Here is a 24,765-nt window from a genome sequence, read left to right as displayed (position 1 = left end):
GGCACAGACAATGGAAAAGAATGTGCAGGATATTTTAGGGGACTGTCCTAGAAGTTGTTCCATCACTTCCAGCCACATTCCACTGAGTTCCATAGTCAAACAAACTCAAGAAGTACTTGGAAAAGGCTAAACTGGACAGGTAGGGCTACGAATGCCAAGTTAAGTCATCATCTTATCTGTATTCATTACAACCCATTGTTTAGGAGGAACACCAAGTGGCAAAGCTCACTGGGTCTTAAAGGGAGACCAACATATTCATCTTCAAACTGAGCTTTGGAAGGTCAATCAGTCAATTCTGCCAACACAGAGCAATTATTTTAACTTCTTTTATTATTCCTTGGAGCATCAGTGATGAGCCATGATGATGCCCAACAACAGCTCTCAGTCTTCATTTGAGGTAGTATCACTGTGAAAATCTCTCTCTATTCTTTAGTAGAAAATTTAAAAAGAATCCAAGCCTAATGTTTGAAAAGAAGACAATGTTTCACATGAATTCTCCATTTTTTTTTTTATTCTTCTCATTCCTCATTACAAAATGCATTGTATTTTCTCTGGAGTGGGAATAAATAGATCTTACTGTGACTTCTTTTAAATAAGTGGTTTTCATTTTCAATATTGCTTGCTGCCATGAGAAAGAAAAATGTTATTAATTTTACTGAGTGTTAGAGACTTTCATCTCCCAAATCAAGAATGATTTTGCGCACTTGAAAGGATAAAATAAATCTGACCTTGAAACTTGCAGCATTTTCTTTGAATGCACACAGGATACTGTGATTTCCCCTCAGATCCAATCACTCTATTTAGTTGCAGTGAATGGCATGTAAATAAACATAAAATTGAAATCAGAGTTTATTGAATTTTAATTATCACTATCTATAAGCAAAGAACGGAAGAATTAATTACAGGAACAGAATGGACTACTATAAACTTTGATGGTGTAGAAGTATAAGGAAGAAAGTTAAGGTGATTACTTAAGTGTAAAAGTAGGGGAAAAAAGTTTGTTTAAAATTAATGGAGCAGGTGCCACTGCTGTGGTGTAGTAGGTTAAGCTATCGCCTCTGATGCTGGCATCCCATATGCACAACTGGTTTGGGTATCAGCTGCTCCACTTCTAATCCAGCTCCCTGCTAATGTGCCTGGGAAAGTAGCAGATGATGTCCAAAGTCCTTGTGTCCCTGTCACCCACATGGGAGACCTGGAAAAAATCCCTGGCTCCTGGCTTAAGCCTGGCCCAGACCCAGCTGTTATGGCCATTTGTGGAGTGAACCAGCAGATAGATCTCTCTCCCTGTCTTTCCCTCTTTTTCCCTATAATTCTGTCTTTCCTATGAATAAATAAATCTTTAAAATTAAATTAAATTTGAATTAATGGAGCAAAAACTCAATGTTGTTACAAATTATAACAAACAAATATTAAAATAATACATGAAATTTAAGATTTGGAGAGAGCAGTAAAGATACTTCATAATTTTTGACAGAAAAGCAAACGATAATGCATAAATGTTATAAAGAATAAATACAGACATATAGACAAATATAGACAATCAGTTGCATGGATTCAGCAATGGTTAAAGCTGTCTACCTCTAAAAATGAGAATGAGGAAGAGGGACATGTAATATTATTTACTTAATAACCTTTTTGTTGCTTATATGCTTTTTTACCAAATAAATGTCTTTTTTTACATGCATTACATTTATCATGAAAAGTAAAAACTTTGTCATTATAACAACATCACAAACTATACCACAGTAACTTAGGCATACTCTCTTGGCGTGGATTCAAACATGGCCATGAAATGATTGCACTCCAAATTCACCAGGAATGCTTTAAAAGATAACTTGTTCATGTCTCTTTAAGATACATGAATCATTTCTAAAAATATTTTTGAAAAATTATTTATTTATATTTGAAAGGCAGAAAGAGACAGAGACTTCCTACTTGCTGGTTCTCTCCTTAAGTGTCTGCAACATTCAAGATTGGGCCAGGCTGATACCAGAACCTTAGAACCCAATCTGGGTCTCCCAAATTGAGTGACAGGTACTCTAGTATTTGAGCCATCTTGAGCCATTACTGCTGCCTCCATGGTTGGCATTAGCAGGAAATTCGAATCAAATGTGAAGTCAGGATTTGAACCAAGGTACTCCAGGCATTCCTTATGGCATCTTAGCTACTTCATCAAGCATGTGTCCCACAACAAATACATTTTCTACCACTGTTTTCAGGCCATTGATAAAAGCTCACTACATGGTTTTGGTGTGACATTCCACTTTAGTATAATGCTAGGCATTTTTAGGTTCTTTATTCATCAAAAGCTACCCCATTTCAACCTTGTTCATTAATTCTTGGATCAATTACTGAAAAAATGATAATATATAAATTAGAGAGGATTAAAATATTAGAAATTCAAATTACAAAAATATTTTATTTTAAAAGTGGTGATAAAATACATCTATACATATTATTTTCAGTTTGTTAACAATTCACTAAATCCCATTTAACCACTATAAATGAGCACCAAGGGAGGCATCAGTTTTATCATCTGATAGAATCACTCTCTCCTGTTAACAATAATGGGCCTTATTATTAAAGTGTACTATGATCCGTGGAGAAGTGCCAACAGCTTATTTTAATTCAACAGAAAATTACCTCTATTACTATTTAAAGGATAAACAAAACTAAGAAAAGACTAATCTAAATCTCCATAGCATTGGAAATACACGGTCATTTATGGGTGATTTATTCTACTGGATATCTTATTTTATAAGCTCTTCCAATAACAGTATCAGTCTTTTATATTCTCTTACCACATATGCATAATAATATTAATTTTCTTGGGTTTTTTTTGCCTCATATTTGACTATCTTCTAGCTGAACTAGAGTTTATGTTAAGGACATTTTCATTATAAAATGTGTGACACCTGCATATAGAAACTGAAACACTAAGCTATAAAGTTGATAGATCAACATAAGTTTGTGGAAAAATGAAACTGAAAGATGTTTATTTTGGTATAAAATTTTTTGAAATTCATGCATACTTATAAAGAAACTCACAAGTTTAAAACAGAGCCTCTTCTGTCATTATTTAGGAAAGGCTGTGACTGTGATGTATATGTGCCCGTAGAGGACACTGTGTACAAAGTGGCTCAGCACAGCAGGGTCTTCTTGACCTAGGCTTTTGCCCCATGAGAAAGCTGATTTGAGGACTCAGACACAAAACGGCCATCCCCTAGGTCCTGTGATTCATTCAGCAGAAGGCTCTAGACTCTTATCTTTCAAAGGCAGCACACAGGCATACATGCACACATGTATTTGCCATAAAATCTCCACCATTATCTGGTTTCCAAACTTTGCCCTCCCCTTTCCCAAAAAGGTTTCCTAAAATAACCAGGATGATATTTTATTGAGATAACAAATATTATGTATTAATTAGCATCATTTCTCTTTTTCAAAAGCAAAAGCATCTAGGGAGATGGTAGCTACAAAGAGGTAGATTTTGGATCTCCCCAATGTATTTATAAAAATATATAGGAAAAGAACATGCAATGATAGATGATAATTCTTCCCAACAAATGACAAAGCAAAGCAATGGGGCATTGTCCTAACCCCAAAAATCTTACTCAAATGCCCAAGCTCTTTGCCACCCAAATCATAACCCAAACGGTGTACCTGGAGCTACCATCACTGTGTTCACAGTGTTTTAGCCTTCTAGGGTTTCTTGGTTACTTTCTATAATGATAGTAATATGATGAAAAAAAAAAAAAGCAAGCTCCTCCCCATCTCAATGATACACAACCGACTCATAGAATGGCAAATGCCCTAAACAGCACTCTGGCCTCAGAATCAGCCCTTAAGGCATTCGAATCTGGCTGAAGAGCCCATGAGAGTATTTTAGGCATGGAAAGCCAAGACACTCTGGCAAAAAAAAAAAAAAAAAAAAAAAAAAAAAAAACCACACAAACACCTAAATGAAAGATCTCTGCGAGTGAGATCCCAGTGGAAAGAACAGGGCCATCAAAAAAGGAGGTACCTTTCTCTGAAGGGAGGAGAGAACTTCCACTTTGACTATGACTTTGTCTAAATAAGATCAGAGTTGGTGAACTCAAAATGCTTCCATAGCCTTGGCAACTCATGACAAGAGCCTAGGGTGATTACTGACGCCATAAACAAGAGTATCAATTTGTGAAGTCAACAACAGGAGTCACTGTGCTTACTCCTCATGTAGGATCTCTGTCCTTAATGTGTTATACAATGTGAATTAATGCTATAACTAGTACTCAAACAGTATTTTACACTTTGTGTTTCTGTGTGGGTACAAAATGTTGAAATCTTTACTTAATATATACTAAAATGATCTTCTATATATAAAGAGAATTCAAAATGAATCTTGATGTGAATGGAATGGGAGAGAGAGCAAGAGATGGGAGGGTTGTGGGTGGGAGGGAAGTTATGGGGGGAAAAAGCCATTGTAATCCATAAAATGTACTTTGGAAATTTATATTTATTAAATAAAAGTTAAAAAAGGGAAGATGGTTGAATCCAACAATTTACTGTGCCATGAATCTAAGTATAATTATATACTAAGTTTATAACAGATGTACTATGGAATTCTGGTACAAAACCATGGCAGCTATTTATTAGAGAAATGGCAGAGGACTTTTAGCCAATGTGTATAAAATAATCTGCATATAGTTTGTCCTTGTTCCAGTGACTGCGTATCAGTCATTGATGCCTCAGAACTTCTCCTCCTTTACTGAAAAGTCTTTTATCAGTCCCCTTATTACTCATTCCAGATATACATTTACTGATCTTAAATTTCACTAATTTATCCTTATAGGTGTACAGGGCTGTGCAGCTCATGTCTAGATCTGAACTATGTTTGCACAGTGATCTTCTGACAACTGGATTCCTCCTTGCTGCTGGAAATGATGGTGTTTTAGTTTTTTGTGTGTCTGATAGAAAGAGAAATACTTCTGCTGCTGCTAACTTAAACATAGACCATCCCTTGAGATACTTCCTATATTACAGCATTAAACTTTCTACTAAAAGCAAGACTTTAGGAGCATCGTTTTCCCATTTACTTGCTCACACAGTCATTAAGGCAAAATAAAAACACTGGCATGAGTTTTACATTCTTCCCTGTTACCACATATGAAGCTATTAGCCGAGAAGCTCCCTTGGGTGATTGGCGAGTACAAGACTTGGAGTTAAAAAGCATGGAGTTGTAAGTGACAATGTCAATGCAACATGTCAGAGGACCAGATTGAAAACAGATAATCAGATCTCAAATCAGTAATGCAACTGAGGCTGGTCAAATGATGATTCATGGTTTGAAATCTAGTAAAATAAATACCATGAAGAGTTAATGGAGATTTTTCCAAAGCAGACAGTGTTGAAGAGGCAGCAAACATGGACAGCAGAACACAGAGCTGTGGAGCTTGACATCTGATTCAATATTAGCTGTGTTGGAACCTAGAAATGATAAGGTAGAATAAATACTGTGCTGCTTTCTTTAGAAATAGTAATAATTTACAAAATTTGCAAATGTTTTTTCCCATTCTGTTGGTTGCCTCTTCACTTTCCTGACTGTTTTTTTGCATTACAGAAACTTCTCAATTTGATGTTATCACAATTGTTAATTCTGGCTTTGATTGCCTTTGCCTCTGGGGTCTTTTCCAAGAAGTCTTTGCCTGTGCCTATATATTGCAGGGTTTCTCCAATGTTCTCTAATAATTTGATGGTGTCGGGTCATTGATTTAGATCTTTAATCCATGTTGAGTGGATTTTTATATAAGGTGTAAGGTAGGGGTCTTGCTTCATGCTTCTGCATTTAGAAATCCAGGTTTCCCAGCACCATTTGTTGAATAGACTGTCCTTGCTCCAGGAATTGGTTTTAGATCCTTGATCAAATATAAGTTGGCTGTAGATGTGTGGGTTGATTTCTGGTGTTTCTATTTTGTCCCATTGGTCTATCCATCTGTTTCTGTACCAGTACCATGCTGTTTTGATTACAACTGTCCTGAAGTATGTCCTGAAATCTGGTATTGTGATGCCTCCAGCTTTGTTTTTGTTGTACAAGATTGCTTTAGCTCATCGAGGTCTCCTGTGCCTCCATATGAATTTCAGTATCATTTTTTCCAGCTCTGAGAAAGAATATCTGGTATTTTGATTGGTATAACATTGAATCTGCAAATTGCTTTTGGGAGAATGGACATTTTGATGATATTTATCTTCCAATCCATAAGCATGGACGATTTTTCCATTTTTTGGTATCGTCTTCTATTTCTTACTTTAAGATTTTGTAATTCTCATCGTAGAGATCTTTAACGTCCTTGGTTAAGTTTATTCCAAGGTATTTTTTTTTTGACTGATTTTGTAGCTATTGTGAATGGGATTGATCTTAGCAGTTCTTTCTCAGCCGTGGCATTGCCTATGTATACAAAGGCTGTTGAATTTGTGCATTGATTTTATATACTGCTACTTTTCTAAACTCTTCTGTGAGTTTCAATGACTTGATCAGCCCTTGTCCTGGCTGTCGAGGAAAAACTTACTATTTTATTCCTTTTAGTATTTTGTTGTTCTACTTAACACCATTGGTTGAACTCTTTAATTAGTACACAGTTATTCTTAGGCATTTAAATTTAACTGAAAATGATCTCTGTTAAATATAAGAGTCGGAATAAGAGAGGGAGGAGAAGTACAGTTCGGCACATGCTCACTCAGACTTACCCCTAATGGTAGAGCTAGAAATGTGCCAGGGATTCCAATTCAATCCCATCAAGGTGACATGTACCAATGCCATCTTACTTGTTAAAGTGATTAGTTTCAGTTTATAATTGATTAAAAATATAGGAGTAAGTGTCAAAGGGATTACATAAATAAGACCAGTGTCTGCAAATAATAATTGATAGAATTAAGAAGGAGAGAATGATTCTACATGGGAAGCAGGATACACAGCAGACTCATAGAATGGCAAAAGCCCTAAACAGCACTCTGGCCTCAGAATCAGCCCTTAAGGCATTTGGAATTGGCTAATAAGCCCATGAGACTATTTCAGGCATGGAAAGCTGTGACAAAAAAAAAATGACCTAAATGAAAGATCTCTCTGAGTGAGATCCCAAGGAAAGAATGGGCCATCAAAGAAGGCAGTACCTTTCTCTGAAGGGAGGAGAGAACTTCCACTTTGAATATGGCCTTGTCTAAACAAGATCGCAGTTGGTGAATTTAAGAAGCTTCCATAGCCTTGGCAGCTCATGACAAGAGCCTCAAGTGATTACTATGTCATAAATAAGAGTGTCAATTGTTAAATCAACAACGGCAGTCACTGTGCAACTGCTCTCCATGTAGGACCTCTATCCTTAATGTGTTGTACTATGTGAATTAATGGTAAAACTACTACCCAAACAGTACTCTATACTTTGTGTGTCTTTGTGGGTGCAGTCTGTTGAAATCTTTACTCAGTATATACTAAATTGATCTTCTGTATATAAAAATAATTGAAAATGAATCTTGATGAAGAATGGGATGGGAGAGGGAGTGGAAGATGGGATGGTTGCGGGTGGGAGGGGGCTTATGGTGGAAAAGCCGCTATAATTCAAAAGTTGTACTTTGGAAATTTATATTTATTGAATAAAAGTTAAAAAAAATAAATAGTAATAATTTAGCTATTTCCCCCTTAGCACCATCTCATGAAAAACAAAGTGAGAATTTTGTAATCTCTCAGATGTTTGTTCTTCATTCCCAACAATAAATTTAATCAGTGGTGCCTGAAAGATTCTTAATTTTCAACTTTTTCTAACACTTTCTGAAAAGAATTGGTGCATCATTATAAAAATATAGACACAAAATAAGACAAAATAATTAATTTTATCCTTACATGGCAAAGTTAACCTACTTTTTAGGCATTCTGTTAGCATTCAGAAATTTTAACCCTTTCTCGAGTCTCCTGGAGTTATTTTTATTCTTGATAATTTAAAAATCCCATTTACGAAATCTTTCCATTTGACTAATAGCCTTCTGTAGTCAAATATAGAAGGAGATTCTAATCCATTATTAAATATATTTTATAATACATGTTTCATTTGGTATGCAAATCAATAGAAAAATTTATACAATATAAGCATTTTTTTTTTTTTTTACATTTTAAGCCTTATTCAGTGAGAGAAATCATAGGAGATCGAGAGCTTTATTTAAGAGAGAGAGGTAAATCTGGGTTCCTACCGAGCACCAGGAACCAGCCATGTGGAGTAGCATTTAGGCCAGGCAGCCTAGGGCGGGTGGCCTGAAGGCCACGCTTCCTGGGGCACAGGGCTACAGTCAGCCCCTCCTGTGAAGAGGCCAGGAAAGAAGAGAAGGCTATAAACGTATTCTTTAAACATACATATTCAGTTGTAAGGATAAGAATTTTATTGTAATTTTGGCTCATTTAAAAATTTTATTGTATTTCTGAGGCAAAAGAACACATTTCTAGTTATGTTGAATTGTCATTGAATTATGTTCAATTATGTTCAATTACCACTGAAAGGCCCGTTTGCCTCAGTAAATCCTCATTAATTTTGCTACCAAGCTAATGTCCTCCCATCCTGCTTCCTACAGGAACATAGAGAGATACAGAGTCTACCAGATGGGGCTGCTTCTTTAATGGCCTGTTGAAGGATGGGAATCACTCCTCTCCCTCTAGGATCTGAGCAATCTGCTGCTCTAGGCAGTCTCCACATTCTGACAGCAGTGGAGTGGGAGGCCAAGATCCAAATGACTTATCAAGTATAAATCACATACCTGGCAAGATGGCACTAAAAATGCCTGCTGAGCTGTTGAGTCAACTGTTGGAAAATAGTGATGTTGCTGGAAATATCAGTGCTTGACTTTTGATTGTAGCTATCTGCCCTGCTTTCAGCAGAAATAAAGACTCCACTGGAATCATCCCATTATCCCGTTCCCCTGACCAAACCCCCTACGCAGGGAGAGAGAAAATGGAAAGGGGAAATACAGAGCAACATCACAGATTGTAAAGCCAAGTTTATCTGTTTACCATGTAATAACACAGAGCAAGACCTATGCTATGAGAATTTAGGTCTAATTTGGCAATTAGAAAGTGCATTGTGGGTAGAGTCAATATTAAAATATAATAATTTAGCTTTTTAACAGCTACTCTAGAGAAATTTAAGAATGTGAGAATTTAAGAATGTGATTATTCTAAAAGAATAATCTTTTAGATATTAGTTCTTCAATTCCAAAATAAATTTTAACAGTGGTGCCTGGAAGTATTAGTATGTCTTCCAAATATCATTGATGATTTTTAAATACATTTGGTGTACTAGGAAATGCTTTGGGATTATTATAGATGAAATTATGCTAAGAGTGATACCATTTTAGTTAAAAATATAACACTGGATTATGATTATTCCAATGATTATGACAATCCCCAAGTCCAATAATTTTATTGCAAATGAAAGAATTTTACTCTTTTTAAAAAACTTAATAATATTCAATTGCATTTATTATATGTGTATACATATATATCACATTTTCTTTATTCCATAGTTTGGCTATTGTGAACAGTGCTGCTCTATGGGTATTCCTTTGACACAGTGAATTCATGTCTTTGGGGTACATAACCAGCAGTGAGATTGCTAGATCATATGACAGGTCTTTTTCTAGTTTTCAAAGACATCTCATGCTGCTTGCCTTGGTGGCTGTACTAATACATTCTTACCAACAGTGTGAGTTCCCCTTTCTCCACCTCCTTGCCAGCATTTATTGTCCTTTGTCCTTTGGATAACAGCCATACTGATTGTTGTGAGGTAATATCTCATTGTTTTCAGTTTGCATTTCACTCATGGCAAGTGATAGTGAGCATTTATTAAAATATTGGCCATTTCTATTTCTTCTTTTTTAAGAACTATAAAACCAGGTCCTTCACGCATTTTGTTTTTTGTTGTTGAGTTTTTGAGTTGCTGATATATTCTGGATATTAATCTTTCGTTGGATAAGTAGCTTAAAAACAATTTTCCTCATTCTGAACGATTTATCTTCTTTCTACTGATTGTTTCCTTGTCAGTGCAGAAGGTTCTGAGTTTGGTAGAATCCCATTTGCTTAGTTTTGCTTTTGATGCCTGCACTTTGGGGGTGTTATCCAACAAATTATTATCTACATCAATGTCTTGAAGTATTTTTTCCTACATTTTCTTCTAGTAATCCTAGTCTCAGGTTTTAAATTTAGAAATTTTATCTATCTCAAGTTTCATATGAAATGTGAGGTAGGGATTTAATTGCATACTTTTACAAATATGCAAGTTACTTTCCATGAGGATTAATTTTCTCAATCATAAACTTGGGATTTTTTTCAGGTTTGTGAGATTTACCACAAATTTTGAAATATAATTGCTTGGCCGGTGCCACGGCTCACTAGGCTAATCCTCCGCCTTGCGGCGCCGGCACACCGGGTTCTAGTCCCGGTCGGGGCGCCGGATTCTGTCCCGGTTGCCCTTCTTCCAGGCCAGCTCTCTGCTGTGGCCAGGGAGTGCAGTGGAGGATGGCCCAAGTGCTTGGGCCCTGCACCCCATGGGAGACCAGGATAAGCGCCTGGCTCCTGCCATCGGATCAGCGCGGTGGCCATTGGATAGTGAACCAACGGCAAAGGAAGACCTTTCTCTCTGTCTCTCTCTCTCCCTGTCCACTCTGCCTGTAAAAAAAAAAAAAAAAAAAAAAGGAAAGAAATATAATTGCTTAAAGCATAGTCTGGAATGATTTGGTTACAGCTGGAATGTGTTCCCCCAACCAATTCTGTCAGAGGACAATTTCAGACAGAGGACAATAAGACACAATTCTGATTCTATGCCTGCTGCAAATGACAACTTATGCTTCAGTGTCTATAGCTCTTAGGCAACAGACTGATCCTTTTAAGGAAATGTCTCTTGGATTAACTTCACCAGATGTCAAAACTAGACAGCCTAGTATGCAAATCGATCAAACTTCAGGAAGCAAAGCATGAGATTCTATAGCATCTTAAGAACTCTGTAGCCTGAGACAACTATTGCCATCTGTGGAACTGGCTACTTTACTTGATTTTCTCATTAGCCATTAAAAGCTGAAAATCATGTGTGAATTAGACTATAGAAAGATGATTGTCTCTAACAGTAATTCATTGTATATTGTAAAGTAGCTAGAAGAGAGTACTTCAAATCCTCTTATACCACAATGAAATGATAGATGCTTCAGGTGGTAGATATCCTAATTATACCAATTTGATCATTATATGCTATATAAAAGTTATATCAAAATAGCACACTTTGGGCCAGCATTGTGACTTTGTGGGTTAAATTGCTGCCTGCAACTCAAGCACCTCACATAGGCACATGTTCAAGTGCCCACTTCTCATCCAGCTCCTTACCAATGCACCTGAGAAAGTAGCAAAAGACATCCCAAGTACTTTGGCCCCTGCACCCATGTGGGAGACCCAGATGAAGCCCCTTGCTTCTGACTTTGGCCTGGCACAATTCCTGCTGTTGCAGCCATTTGGGGAGTGAACCAGCTGATGGAAGATACCTCTCTCTGTCTCTCTGTCTCTCTGTCTCTCCCTCCCCCCCTCCCTCTCTCTCTTTCTAACTCTGCCTTTCAAATAGATTTTTGTTTAAAAATCACACTTGACCTCATAAATATGCATAATTATAATGTGTCAAACATAAAATGACAGTGAATGAGGATACAAACTACCGTGGGATTTGTTGCAATTCGTGTTCTGATTCAGCAGGTGCGAGGTGGTACCTGATGTTCTGCATTTCTGGCAGTCTGCCAGTGGAAAACACAGCGCTCTGCCAGCAACAACTCTTAGTCTACCAAGTTCCTAACTCTGTGGATTTCTCTGCTTCTCTTTTGGCTAACCATCTTCCATGCATTTTGCCTCACATCTTATTGTCCTCAGCCTCAACAGTAATAAAAGACTTACTCAGTTTTGCTGGTGAATTCCATGACACAGTAGGGGTTATAACATGAGTACTCATCAAATATTTGTCCTATTTAACCTGAAGGAAATATGGGTCCCCATTCCCTTTTCAAAGACTGTTTTCTGTTTTTAAATCTTCTTCCTCAGAATTTCTGGTTTTCATTTCCAAAGTATTTTATTTCTCCATTTCTTTTTACTATAAGCTGGATAGGTTTGAACATGTGCTATACATGGTGCATTCCATTGGTCCTGAGAATAAAGGATGAAGAACAATGTTTCATTGTTTAAAATTACCTTGCTCACAAACACAAAAGAAAGATATATTCAAGAGATGGTGTTTGCTGGCAAGGATGAGTGCAATTTCATATAATAAGTGACATTAAACTGGGCCTCAGGGCAGGCACTTAGACTAACAGTTAAGCTACCAATTGGAATTCCCACGCTCCAGGCCAGAGTGCATGAATTCAAGTCCTGACTCTGCTCCTGATTTCAACTTCTGGCTAATGCACATCCTGGGAGGCAGCAGCACAAGCGTGTGGCTCCCGTCTCCAGTGGGGAATCCTGGGTTGAGTTTCCAGCTCCCAACTTGGGCCTGGCCCAATGCTCTTGTGGGCATTAGGGAGGGAGCCAGTGTGTGGAAGCTCTGCCTGTCTGACTCTTTCTCTTTGTGTTCTCTTTCTCTTTTTCTCTGCCTTTCAAATAAATAAAATAAACTTTAGAGATTTGAATTTTGCTTGGTGAAGTATAAGCTTTTGCCAGGTAGGGTTGGCATTGTTGTGTAGCAGGTTAAACCATGGCTTGTGACACCATCATCCCATATCAGATTGCCAGTTCAAGTCCCAGCTACTCCACTACTGATCTAATTTTGTTGCGAATACCCTAGAAAGGCAGCAGGTAATGGCCCAAGTACCTGAGCCACTACTACCCTTGTGGGAGCCCAGGACAGAGTTCCTGGCTGCTGACTTTGGTCTAGCCTAACTAGACCTGGCTGTTGCAACCATCTGGGGAGTAAATCAGCAGATTAAAGATCTCTCCCTCTTTCTCCATCTGCTGCTTTCTCTCTTGCTCTCCCTTTCAAATAAATTTTTTTTCAAACTTTTATTTAATGAATATAAATTTCCGAAGTACAGCTTATGGATTACAATGGCTTCCCCCCCATAACGTCCCTCCCACCCGCAACCCTCCCCTTTCCCACTCCCTCTCCCCTTCCATTCACATGAGGATTCATTTTCCATTCTCTTTATATACAGAAGATCAGTTTAGCATACATTAAGTAAAGATTTCAACAGTTTGCTCCCACACAGAAACATAAAGTGAAAAATACTGTTTGAGTACTAGGTATAGCATTAAATCTCAATGTACAGCACACTAAGGACAAAGATCCTACATGAGGAGTAAGTGCACAGTGACTCCTGTTGTTGACTTAACAAATTGACACTCTTGTTTATGGCATCAGTAATCACCCTAGGCTCTTGTCATGAGCTGCTAAGGCTATGGAAGCCCCCTGAGTTCACTGACTCTGATCATATTTAGACAAGGCCATGGTCAAAGTGGAAGTTCTCTCCTCCCTTCAGAGAAAGGTACCTCCTTCTTTGATGACCCATTCTTTCCACTGGGATCTCACTCGTGGAGATCTTTCATTTAGGTTTTTTTTTTCTTTTTTTTCCCAGAGTGTTTTGGCTTTCCATGCCTGAAATACTCTCATGGGCTTTTCAGCCGGATCCGCATGCCTTAAGGGCTGATTCTGAGGCCAGAGTGCTGTTTAGGACATCTGCCATTCTATGGGTCTGCTGTGTATCCCACTTCCCATGTTGGATCATTCTCTCCCTTTTTGATTCTGTCAGCTAGTATTTGCAGACACTATTTTTGTTTATGTGATCTCTTTGGTTCTTAGTCCTATCATTATGATCAATTGTGAACAGAATTGATCACTGGGACTAGTGAGATGGCATTGGTACATGCCACCTTGATGGGATTGAATTGGAGTCCCTGGTATGTTTCTAACTCTACCATTTGAGGTAAGTCAGATTGAGCATGTGCCGAATTGCACATCTCTTCCCTCTCTTATTCCCACTCTTACATTTAACAGTGATCACTTTTCAGTTAAGTTTTAGCACTTAAGAAGAATTGTGTATTGATTACAGTATTCAACCAAAAGTATTAAGTAGAACAAACAAAAAAAATACTAAGAGGGATAACATATCAAGTTGCTCATCAACAGTCAGGGTGAGGGCTGATCAAGTCACCTTTCAAATCAATTTAAAAATAATATTTTAAAAATTTAAAACTTGAGAAAAGTTTTTACGAGGTGACATTAAAAGTAATACAACTTAGTAGTAGACTTTTTGAAATTTAGCATTGATTGAGGATCTTATAGGAGGCAAGGTGCAATTTTGTGCCAGGACAATGGGAGAAGATAAATATCTGAAGATAGGTTCTAAATAAACAACATGACTTTATTCCATTTGTAGTTGGAATCATCTAGGAGTTAAAGACTTTCTGGGTCTTGCTACCATAATTACTGATAGAGGAACCTTCTCCAGATTTACTTCAAGTTGTTGGCTATCTTTCTCTGGAACATGAGAATTGGGATTAGGTATTGTAGATATATCAGAGAAATCTTTCAATGTTGTTGAGTGTTGCCTATTTGGGATATAACTGATTTGAACAGCAGGTCATGGTTGGGTTTTCATGAACATTCTCTCTTCGGTCCTTGAGCTATGAAGTCTGACAAATTCTGAGGTGTTCATGCTGAGAGAAAGGTCTTAGGTATGCATTGCAGTTGACAGTTCCAACTGTCCCCAGGCATTGAGCTCTCTCAGTGGGTACAAACACCTTCAATGACTACAGTCCCCAGATATTTGTGTCTCCCAAACTGATGCTCTGTTTGGGCCAAACTCACTGTGTCTTATACAAGTTTGGTCCAACAAAGTGAATGAGCATAACAAAGTTTTTTGTGTATGTCACTAAATTTGGAGTGATTAGTTATTCACCAACAGATAATTGTAGTTATAACTGTAGTTATAAGAAGATTATCTTATAAATATAATCTCTGTGAATTATTTAGAAGAGTCCATGGTTCAAGAAATTGTTCAGTAAGTGTTACTTTTCTTAATGCTTCCAGGAATACCCCATCCATTACCTTCATATTTCATAATACCTTCACCCACATTTTTTCCTATACTTTAAATCTTAGGAAAGAGTGAATTCCTATCTTAATATGCCCAAGTTTTAAATAGCATATTTGTTCAGCTACCATATCCTAGTCATTATAATATAAGTGAAATAAGCTCATGTGCAAGGGAAAGTATTCTCCCATAGGTCTATGAAGTTATACCTCTTTCCTTACCATGAATCAGTTATTATAAATAATTGTGCTGAATTTGACTGATCCTATTGGTATAGCCTTATAAAATCTTTCTGGATTTTAAAGTTTTACTTTCTCATTCACATCTTCAAAAATCTTTAGGCATGCATCTTTGACTCCTGGAAACACTGAATTTGTTCCCATGAAGTTAGCATAAATAGTGGGAAATCTTAGCAAGGCTTATGTTAGCTGTCCATTTTGGATACATCTTCACAGTACCCATGTGCATGGTCATGTCAGTTTAGAACTACAGACCTCTTTATTGTCCTCTTGTAAATCTTTATGGATTATGATGAATATTTTTTTTCTGATATTGATCTTAACAGGTAATTCATACCTCCACCTAGAGCCTGTTGCCTAGAAGTGTTCACTATTTAGTTTACAGAGAGACCACAGTTGACATCTGAAGACTGGGGCTCATTGTGAGTCAGTATGCCAAGGCTCAGAGAGATGCTGAGAGTGGGTGGAATATCATCTTAGCGAGATGCTTGAATCACAGCTGAGGGATCCTGGAAAGCAGCCTGCCCTGGATGTTATATCTGATGGTTAAATGACTGGTTGGGATAAAGCACTTCAGAACACCCTGTTTTCAAGGACAGGGTTGTGACAAAGCCCAAGATGTTTCAGTCTGTCCGCTCCCTATCTCAAGATGCTTTATTCCTAGCAAATTCCACAGCTATTCTTGAGAACTGTAAGTGAGCGAGGATGGAGAACCAGGTTTGTCCAGTACCATCCAAAGGACTGTCCCACAGGAAGATGCAGGAAAATAAAGACTGATATTAATCATGTAGGCTTTGGACTGCACCGTCAAGATTCCCATCCCAGATATAAATCAGAATAGTTATATGACCTCAAGCCTTTTTGTGCCTTTGGGGATGATGATTATAAAATTTTCTGTTACACAGATTGCCTGTGATGACTGTGAAATTACAGACAGTGCATCTGAGTGCCTGCTCATAGTCTATGTTTTAAAACTATATTAGTTATCATCAGGAACTCCAGTTAATGAAGTTGTTATCTCGTCATTCCTTTTAACTCTGATTCCTACAATGCTTGGTTCTCTTTCTGTTCTTTCTTTCCATTCTCTGTAAGAATTCTATTGTACTTCAGATTTGGTATACAGAAACAAAGACTTCCATTTTTTAAAATCAAGCTTAGTGATCCAATTGTATTGAATGGAGCCATAGGTCTTTGTATCCAGCATTCATGAGAATAAAGATTCACATTTGAATGAGTACTTCTATTTTCATGTTCATGGTTGGAGTTAGCTTTGGTTTGAAATACGATCTGTTTGATTTCTCTACTGGGTTTCTAAAAGTAATTACTTCTCAAGCCTAGCACAACCCATAATTTCTAGCCACCCTGTTTTGCTCCCCAGTTCACAGATACTACAAAAGCCAACCCTTCTGAACTATTGTAAAGTTAACTGTGTTTGAGAACAAAGCTGAAGTTATAAACATGATTACATTATGTAACAGGCAAATTTATATTTCCAGGAAATAGCTGTGATATCACCAGGTTGCTTGAGTCTGTGCAGTCCGCAAACAAAGAAAAGAACATGGGAAGAATTAGATGTAACACCTTTTCTCACCTGTTTTAACAAGGGCAGATTTCAGCCTGCCTCTGCTGGATTCAGTTTTCGGGTGGTAGGATATATTTTTCATAAGATAGTGATCTCTGTAATTCCTACGCATATACCAAATTCATATCTTCCAAGTCTATTGAAAATTACCAAAGATAAATCATTCTGAAAATTGTTATTGGTCATTACTTAATATTCACATGTGTGATTAAAACACAGATTAAGTAGTTTCTTGGATGACCTTTAATAAAGATAAAAATCACAAGTAGTCAACTACATTTTCAGATATAATGGAACAAATGTAAAATAAAAATTTAGAAATAAAAACTTTACTTAATTTATCTTTTAAATTAAAAGGCATATGACTTCATTTCCCTTTAAATGAAACTACAAATATATCTCTAATATCTCATTTTCTTCTGCACAATTCAGATACATTTTCTTAAGGGGTAATTTATCAATAATAAAATGTATCCATTTTCAGAGTACACTTCTGTGAGTATTGAGGAATTTATACAACATTCAACAATCTGTAATACTTCCATTACCCAAAGTTGTTCTGTCACATTTCTTTTCAGTCCATACCTGTTCCATGTTCACACCCAGCCAACAAGATTTAGTTAGTTCAGTGTCAGATATATGTTTTCTAGAAAAATCATATCATATTGTATATACTTTCTTGTATTTGACTTCTTTTGCTTAGAATAGTATATTTTAAACTTGATTAACAACAATTATACATATTTATGGATAATAGTGCAAGACCCATACATGTGTAGAGTGTGTTTTGATCAAATCATGGTAATCAATATTTTTCCTTCTTTAACACTACTTTATGGTTGGAGCTTTTGAGCTCCCTTCTTCTATTTGCTTATAAAGCATCTACCAGGTTATTATAAACTACAGTCACCCCACTATTCTGGGTAACACTAGGAGCTCATTTCTCCCATTGAACTGGTTTGGTACTTGTTCTCCAACCTCCCTCTCTTCTTGCCACTCACTCCTCCCAAACTCTAGTAATCTCTATTCAGATTCATTTTTTAATTATCTTCCACATATGAGGGAGAATTTTCTTTCTGTGTCTGGCTTGTTTCACTTAACCTGATGCAAATAGGAAGATTTCATTCCATTTATGGCTAATTATTATTCCATTATATACAAGTTCCACTTATTCTTTATCCATTCACCTGGTGACAAACAGCTTGATTGATACCAAATCTTGTGAATAATGCTGCAATGAATATGGTAGAGCAGGTGTCTCTTTGACATAATGATTTCATGTCTTCTGGATATATACCCAGTAGTGGGTTGGTAGATCATGTGGCAATTATATTTCTAGTCTTTAAAAGACTATTCACACTATATTCCATAGTGCCTGCACTATCTACATTCCAAAAAGTGCATAAGAATTTCCTTTCCTCCATATTTATTTTCTGTCTTGTTGACAATACCTAACAGGGTAAAGTGTTATCTCATTATGGTTTTGATATGAACTTAACTGATGGCTACTGGGGTTGAGCATTTTTTTAATGAGTTTGTTAATAATTTATATTTCTTCCTTTGAAAAATATCTTTTCAGGTCTTTTTCCAAATTATTGGATTGGTGGCTTTTCATTGTTGATTTCTTTGAGTTCCTTGTATATTCTGAATAATAATATTTTGTTGGGTAATTAGAAAATTTTTTTATATTCATCCATAATGTATGTTATTGCTACATTATTTTTTTTGACAGACAGAGTGGACAGTGAGAGAGAGAGACAGAGAGAAAGGTCTTCCTTTTCCATTGGTTCACCCCTCAATGGCCGCTGCGGCTGGCACGCTGCAGCCGGCGCACAATGCTGATCCAAAGCCAGGAGCTTCTCCTGGTCTCCTATGCGGGTGCAGGGCACAAGGACTTTGGGCCATCCTCCACTGCACACCCAGGCCCAAGAAGAGAGATGGACTGGAAGAGGAGCAACCGGGACAGAATCCTGAGCCCCGATGGGGCTAGAACCCCAGGGTGCCAGCGCCACAGGCAGAGGATTAGCCTATTGAACCACAGCACCGGCCTCATTGCTACATTATTTTTAAAGCTGAATGATATCCCTGCATTCCATCATGTGCATATACAAAAATTCTTCATCATGCCTTCATCTGAATTTTATTTCATTTATTGTATTTTATTTTTTTAACTTTTATTTAATGAGTATAAATTTCCAAAGTACAGCTTATGGATTACAATGGCTTCTCCCCCATAACGTCCATCCCACCCGCAACCCTCCCCTTTCCCACTCCCTCTCCCCTTCCATTCACATCAAGATTCATTTTCGATTCTCTTTATATTCAGAAGATCAGTTTAGCATACATTAAGTAAAGATTTCAACAGTTTGCTCCCACACAGAAACATAAAGTGAAAAATACTGTTTGAGTACTAGTTATAGCACTAAATCTCAATGTACAGCACACTAAGGACAAAGATCCTACATGAGGAGTAAGTGCACAGTGACTCCTGTTGTTGACTTAACAAATTGACACTCTTGTACCAATGCCATCTCACTAGTCCCAGTGATCAATTTCTGTTCACAATTGATTATAATGATAGGACTAAGAGCCAAAGGGATCACATAAACTAGAATAGTGTCTGCAAATACTAGCTGATAGAATAAAAAAGGGAGAGAACGATCCAACATGGGAAGTGAGATACACAGCAGACCCATAGAATGCCAGATGTCCTAAATAGCACTCTGGCCTCAGAATCAGCCCTTAAGGCATGCGGATCCAGCTGAAATGCCCATGAGAGTATTTCAGGCATGGAAAGCCAAGACACTCTGGGGAAAAAAAACCTAAGTGAAAGATCTCCGCGAGTGAGATCCCAGTGGAAAGAACGGGTCATCAAAGGAGGTACCTTTCTCTGAAGGGAGGAGAGAACTTCCACTTTGACCATGGCCTTGTCTAAATATGATCCGAGTCGGTGAACTCAGAGGGCTTCCATAGCCTTGGCAGCTCATGACAAGAGCCTAGGGTGATTACTGAGGCCATAAACAAGAGTGTCAATTTGTTATTTCATTTATTTATTCATCCACTGCTAGCCAGTTTTTTCTCTTAAGAATAAAGTGGTAGGAAGACTGAGTCGAAGTCTGTATTTTCATTTCTCTTGAGGAACTACAAGGTAGAAAAATTAATGGGGCTTTTTAATAAGTATATGTTTAAATTTATAAAATACTGCAAAAACTTTTTCCAATATAATGTACCAATTAAAAGCCTGGCAGCAAAATCAAAGACTTCCTTTGGCTCTACATCTTCACCAACAAAGTGAATATTTATTGCTATCTAACTGCTTTTAATTTGTCTTTTCCTATTGACTCTTGTAAGGGGCTTTTATGAATATTGTGTCCACTTTTAATCAGATTTTCTTATCATTTTTCTTTTTGTAAGTTATAAATGGCTTATACATTTTAGGTATATAGTTTTTTACATATATGTACAGTGAAAATAGCTTCAATCTTTTATTCATTTTTCATTTTAGTTATTAATTTTGGTAACATTCAACTCTGGTTCCTCCTTTTGTTATATGCATTTTTGTTTCCTTTTAAAAGATTCTTTATTCAACTCAAGATCACAAAGATTTTCCACAATATTTTCTTCTGAATGGTATTACATTTAAACACTTATATTAGCTGTATCATGAATTGTTGGTTAATTTTGATATTCAAAGGCATTTTAATTAACGTTAATTTTTATATTCATACATATATTCTTCATACTTTGAAGATGACTATTTAATCTCTTCTCACATTTGATTAAATTATGGCCCTTTCCAATATTATTTATCCCCTTATTATTTTTTTAATGACTTCTGGAAACATGTGATAACATCTCTTTAATTCTTGATACTGAGGACCTGCGTTTATTTTTTAAGATTTTTTTATTTATTAGAAAGGCAGATTTACAGAGAATCAGAGACAGAGAGAGGTCTTCCATCTGCTGGTTCACTCACAGATGGCTGCAATGGCCGGGGCTGTGCCGATCCAAAGCCAAGAGCCAGGAGCTTCTTCCAGGTCTCCCATGTGGATGCAGAGACTCAAGGACTTGGGCCATCAACCGCTTTCCCAGGTCATAGCAGAGAGCTGGATCAGAAGTGGAGCAGCCAGGACTTGAACCAGTGCCCATATGGAATGCCAGCGTTGCAGGCAGCAGCTTTTATCTACTATGCTACGGTGCCAGCCCCACATATTTTTTTCTTAAACAATCTGTTTATGGTTTCAACAGGCCTATTATCTATTGAAAACAACCATTTTTATGACCATTTTTATTTAAATATAACATTCATATATTGTACACAAATACACAAATTTTAAACATATACCATGGGAACTTTTTACAAATGAATATGTTCTTGTAACCACCATTCCAGTTCAGACTTACAGAGTATCATCAGCAATCAGAAAACTCCCTTTTATGTTTGTGCAGTCCATATTCTCTCCAGTGTTAACCACACTTCTAACTTTTAAAATCATACACACACACACACACACATTGTTGTGTAGAGGGTTAAGTCTAAGCTTCCAACACCAGTATCCAGAATCAGAGCACCAGTTTGAGTTTAGGCTGCTCTGCATCTTACCCGGCTTCCTGCTAATGTTCCTGGGAAGGCACAGGGTGATGGCCCAAGTATTTAGGCTCCTGCCATCCTTGTGGGATGTCGTAGCATTTGGAGAGTAAACACAGCAGATAAAGTCAATCAATCTCTCCCACCCCCACCATCTATTTCTCTCACACTCCCTCCCTCTCCCTTTTCCACTCCTTTTCCTATCACGCTGCCTTTGCAATACAGAAAGAAAGATTATGTATTCATGCATATATGTACTTACATGTATATGTTTGTGTATATATAAACATATATATTTTATTGTAACTAATTCATGCAAATCAGATATTATTTATAGGATACCATGTGATATTTCAATACATGTGTACAATATGTAATGTTCAAATGAGGATAAATATATCCATCTCCTCAAACATCTGTTATTTCCAGGGGATTCCAATTCAATCCCATCGAGGTGGCATGTACCAATGCCATCTCACTGTTCCAGGTGATCAGTTTCAGTTCACAGTTGGTCATGGTGAAGGGACTGGGAGTCAAAGGGAACACATAGACAAGTCTAGTACCTGCTAACGCTAACCGATGGAGTAAATAAAGGGGAGAGTGATCCAACATGGGAAGTGAGATACTCAGCAGACTCATAGAATGGCAGATGTCCTAAATAGCACTCTGGCCTCAGAATCAGCCCTAAAGGCATTCGGAGCTGGCTGAAAAGCTCATGAGAGTATTTCAGGCATGGAAAGCCAAGACACTCTGGCAAAAGATCTCTGTGAGTGAGATCCCAGTGGAAAGAACAGGTCATCAAAGAAGGAGGTACCTTTCTCTGAAGGGAGGAGAGAACCTCCACTTTGACTATGAGCTTGTCTAAACAAGATAAGAGTCGGAGAACTCAGAGGGCTTCCATAGCCTTGGAAACTCATGACTGGAGCATAGGGAGATTACTGATGCCATAGACAGGAGTGTCAATTGGTAAAGTCAACAACAGGAGTCACTGGGCACTTACTCCTCATGTAGGATCTCTATCCTTAATGTGCTGTACATTGAGATTTAATGCTATAACGAGTACTCAAACAATATATTTCACTTTGTGTTTTCAGGGGGGTGCAAACTGTTGAAATCCTTACTTAATGCATACTAAACTGATCCTCTGTAAAAAAAAAAAAAAAAAAAGAAAAGAAAAAAAAAAAGAAATTATCAATTCCCAACTTCACTCTCACTGGGATTAAACATGACAATAGGTCTGCTCTGATTTCATCATCATTTAAAAAAATCATCTATTATTTTTCACTTTATGTTTCTGTGTGGGAGCAAACTGTTGAAATCCATACTTAATGTATACTAAGCTGATCTTCTGTATATTAAGATAATCGAAAATGAATCTTGATGTGAATGGAAGGGGAGAGGGAGTGGGAAAGGGGAGGGTTGTGGGTGGGAGGGACGGTATGGGGGGGAAGCCATTGTAATCCATAAGTCGTACTTTGGAAAATTATATGCATTAAATAAAAGTTAAAAAAAAAAAAACAAACAAAAAAAAAAAACATTCACCTATAAATAGAATCATGTAGAAAGTATTTTATGTGCCTAGCTCCTTTGGCTCAATGCATTTGTGAAGTTCTGCCATGCTGTTTAGCATAATAGTGTGCAAGTTGTTGAAAGGGAGAAAAGTTAAACAAATGAATGAAAAATAACCCCCAGGCTTCCTGTGTCCTTGATGAATATTTCTTTTCCACCATCCTTCCACTGATTTTAGCGTAAATATCCAATTGGAATCTGAAACTCTGAAGAATAGAAAATACTGTTCCCTTGTAAAAGCTTCATGGTCTTGGCCATTTTTTTTTTTTTTTTTGACAGGCAGAGTGGACAGTGAGAGAGACAGAGAGAAAGGTCTTCCTGTTCCGTTAGTTCACCCCCCAATGGCCGCTGCTAATGGCACACCGCACTGATCCAAAGCCAGAAGCCAGGTGCCTCTCCTGGTCTCCCATGCGGGTGCAGGGCCCAAGAGCTGGACTGGAAGAGGGGCAACCGGGAAAGAATCCGGCGCCCCGACCAGGACTAGAACCCAGTGTGCCAGCGCTGCAGGCAGAGGATTAGCCTATTGAGCAGTGGTGCTGGCCCTCTGGTTGGTTTTCAATAAAGATTCATAAAGGATGATCAGAAAGGTTGTCATTATATCACAATGGGTTAAGTCATGTGCTGGCACACCCGCATCCCATATCTGAATGCTGGCTTGAGTGCCTGCTTACTCCGCTGTTGATACAGCTCCTTACCAATATGCCTGGGAAGCAGCAGATGGTAGCTCAAGTATTTGTTTCTGTCACCAACATGGGAGATCCAGATAAAGTTACTGGCTCCTGGCTTCAGCCTGGCCCAGGCCCAGTTGTTTTGGCCATCTGGAGAATGAATTAGCAGATGGAAGATACCCTTTTCTCTGTCACTCTGCCTTTCAAATAAATTCATCTGAAAGAAAAAAAAAAAAAGAATGCTCATGATCCTTTAAACTTTATCACTAAGTAAAATGGAAAGAGAAGAATGCTTGCACATACCAACTACATTGGCTCTCTAGTTACTATCTCATCAACATTGAGTAAATCATTAATTTCTTGAGCCCCATTTTTCTTGTGTACAAAATGAGATAATATGATGTTTCCTATGTGATTTCAGTAAACGCATGTGCAAAAGCATTTGTCACTACTAACCCATCAAATTCTTTACAAATATTGTATTCACTAAGCACTAGTGTTTAACACATCTTAAGAAGTAACGAAAGCCCTAGCTGTCATTTTCTGCCAGATCTGTGCTGGAATCCAACTGGGATGGTGGTGTGCAGAGGAGGTTGGCCTGAGACACAAACATGTTCTGGTGGGAGTTAGGTGCTAAATGGGACAATGTGGGAAGTTAGAAAGAAGTGGAAGTTCCAATATTGAGTTGCATCATAGTTCATGAAAGGCAGTATAATGATATTATAAAACACATCATCATAAAACCAATTTAAGCATGAGAAGGTTTTATTTGTCCTAATTTTTCTGTATATACAGTCAAATTTACTCATTTTTGTGTAGAGCTAAATTTAGTTTAATAAACTTTTTCTATTTGTCAAATTTTGAGTTCATTGTATCCATATTTATCATTACATATCAGATTTTTTTTAAGATCTTCCATTTATTTGAAAGGCAGAGTTACAGAGAGAGGGGGAACGACACTGCAGGCTCCATTGAGTGAAAACAACAGCCACTATTTTATCTTTTTGTTCATGTAGTTTTTTTGTTTGCTTGTTTGTTTTTTTTAACTTT

This window comes from Oryctolagus cuniculus, chromosome 4, assembly GCF_964237555.1.
Source record: "Oryctolagus cuniculus chromosome 4, mOryCun1.1, whole genome shotgun sequence".
NCBI classification, from domain to species: Eukaryota; Metazoa; Chordata; class Mammalia; order Lagomorpha; family Leporidae; genus Oryctolagus; species Oryctolagus cuniculus.
The sequence above is the reverse complement of the archived record's forward strand: the minus strand, read 5'-3'. Positions refer to the sequence as shown.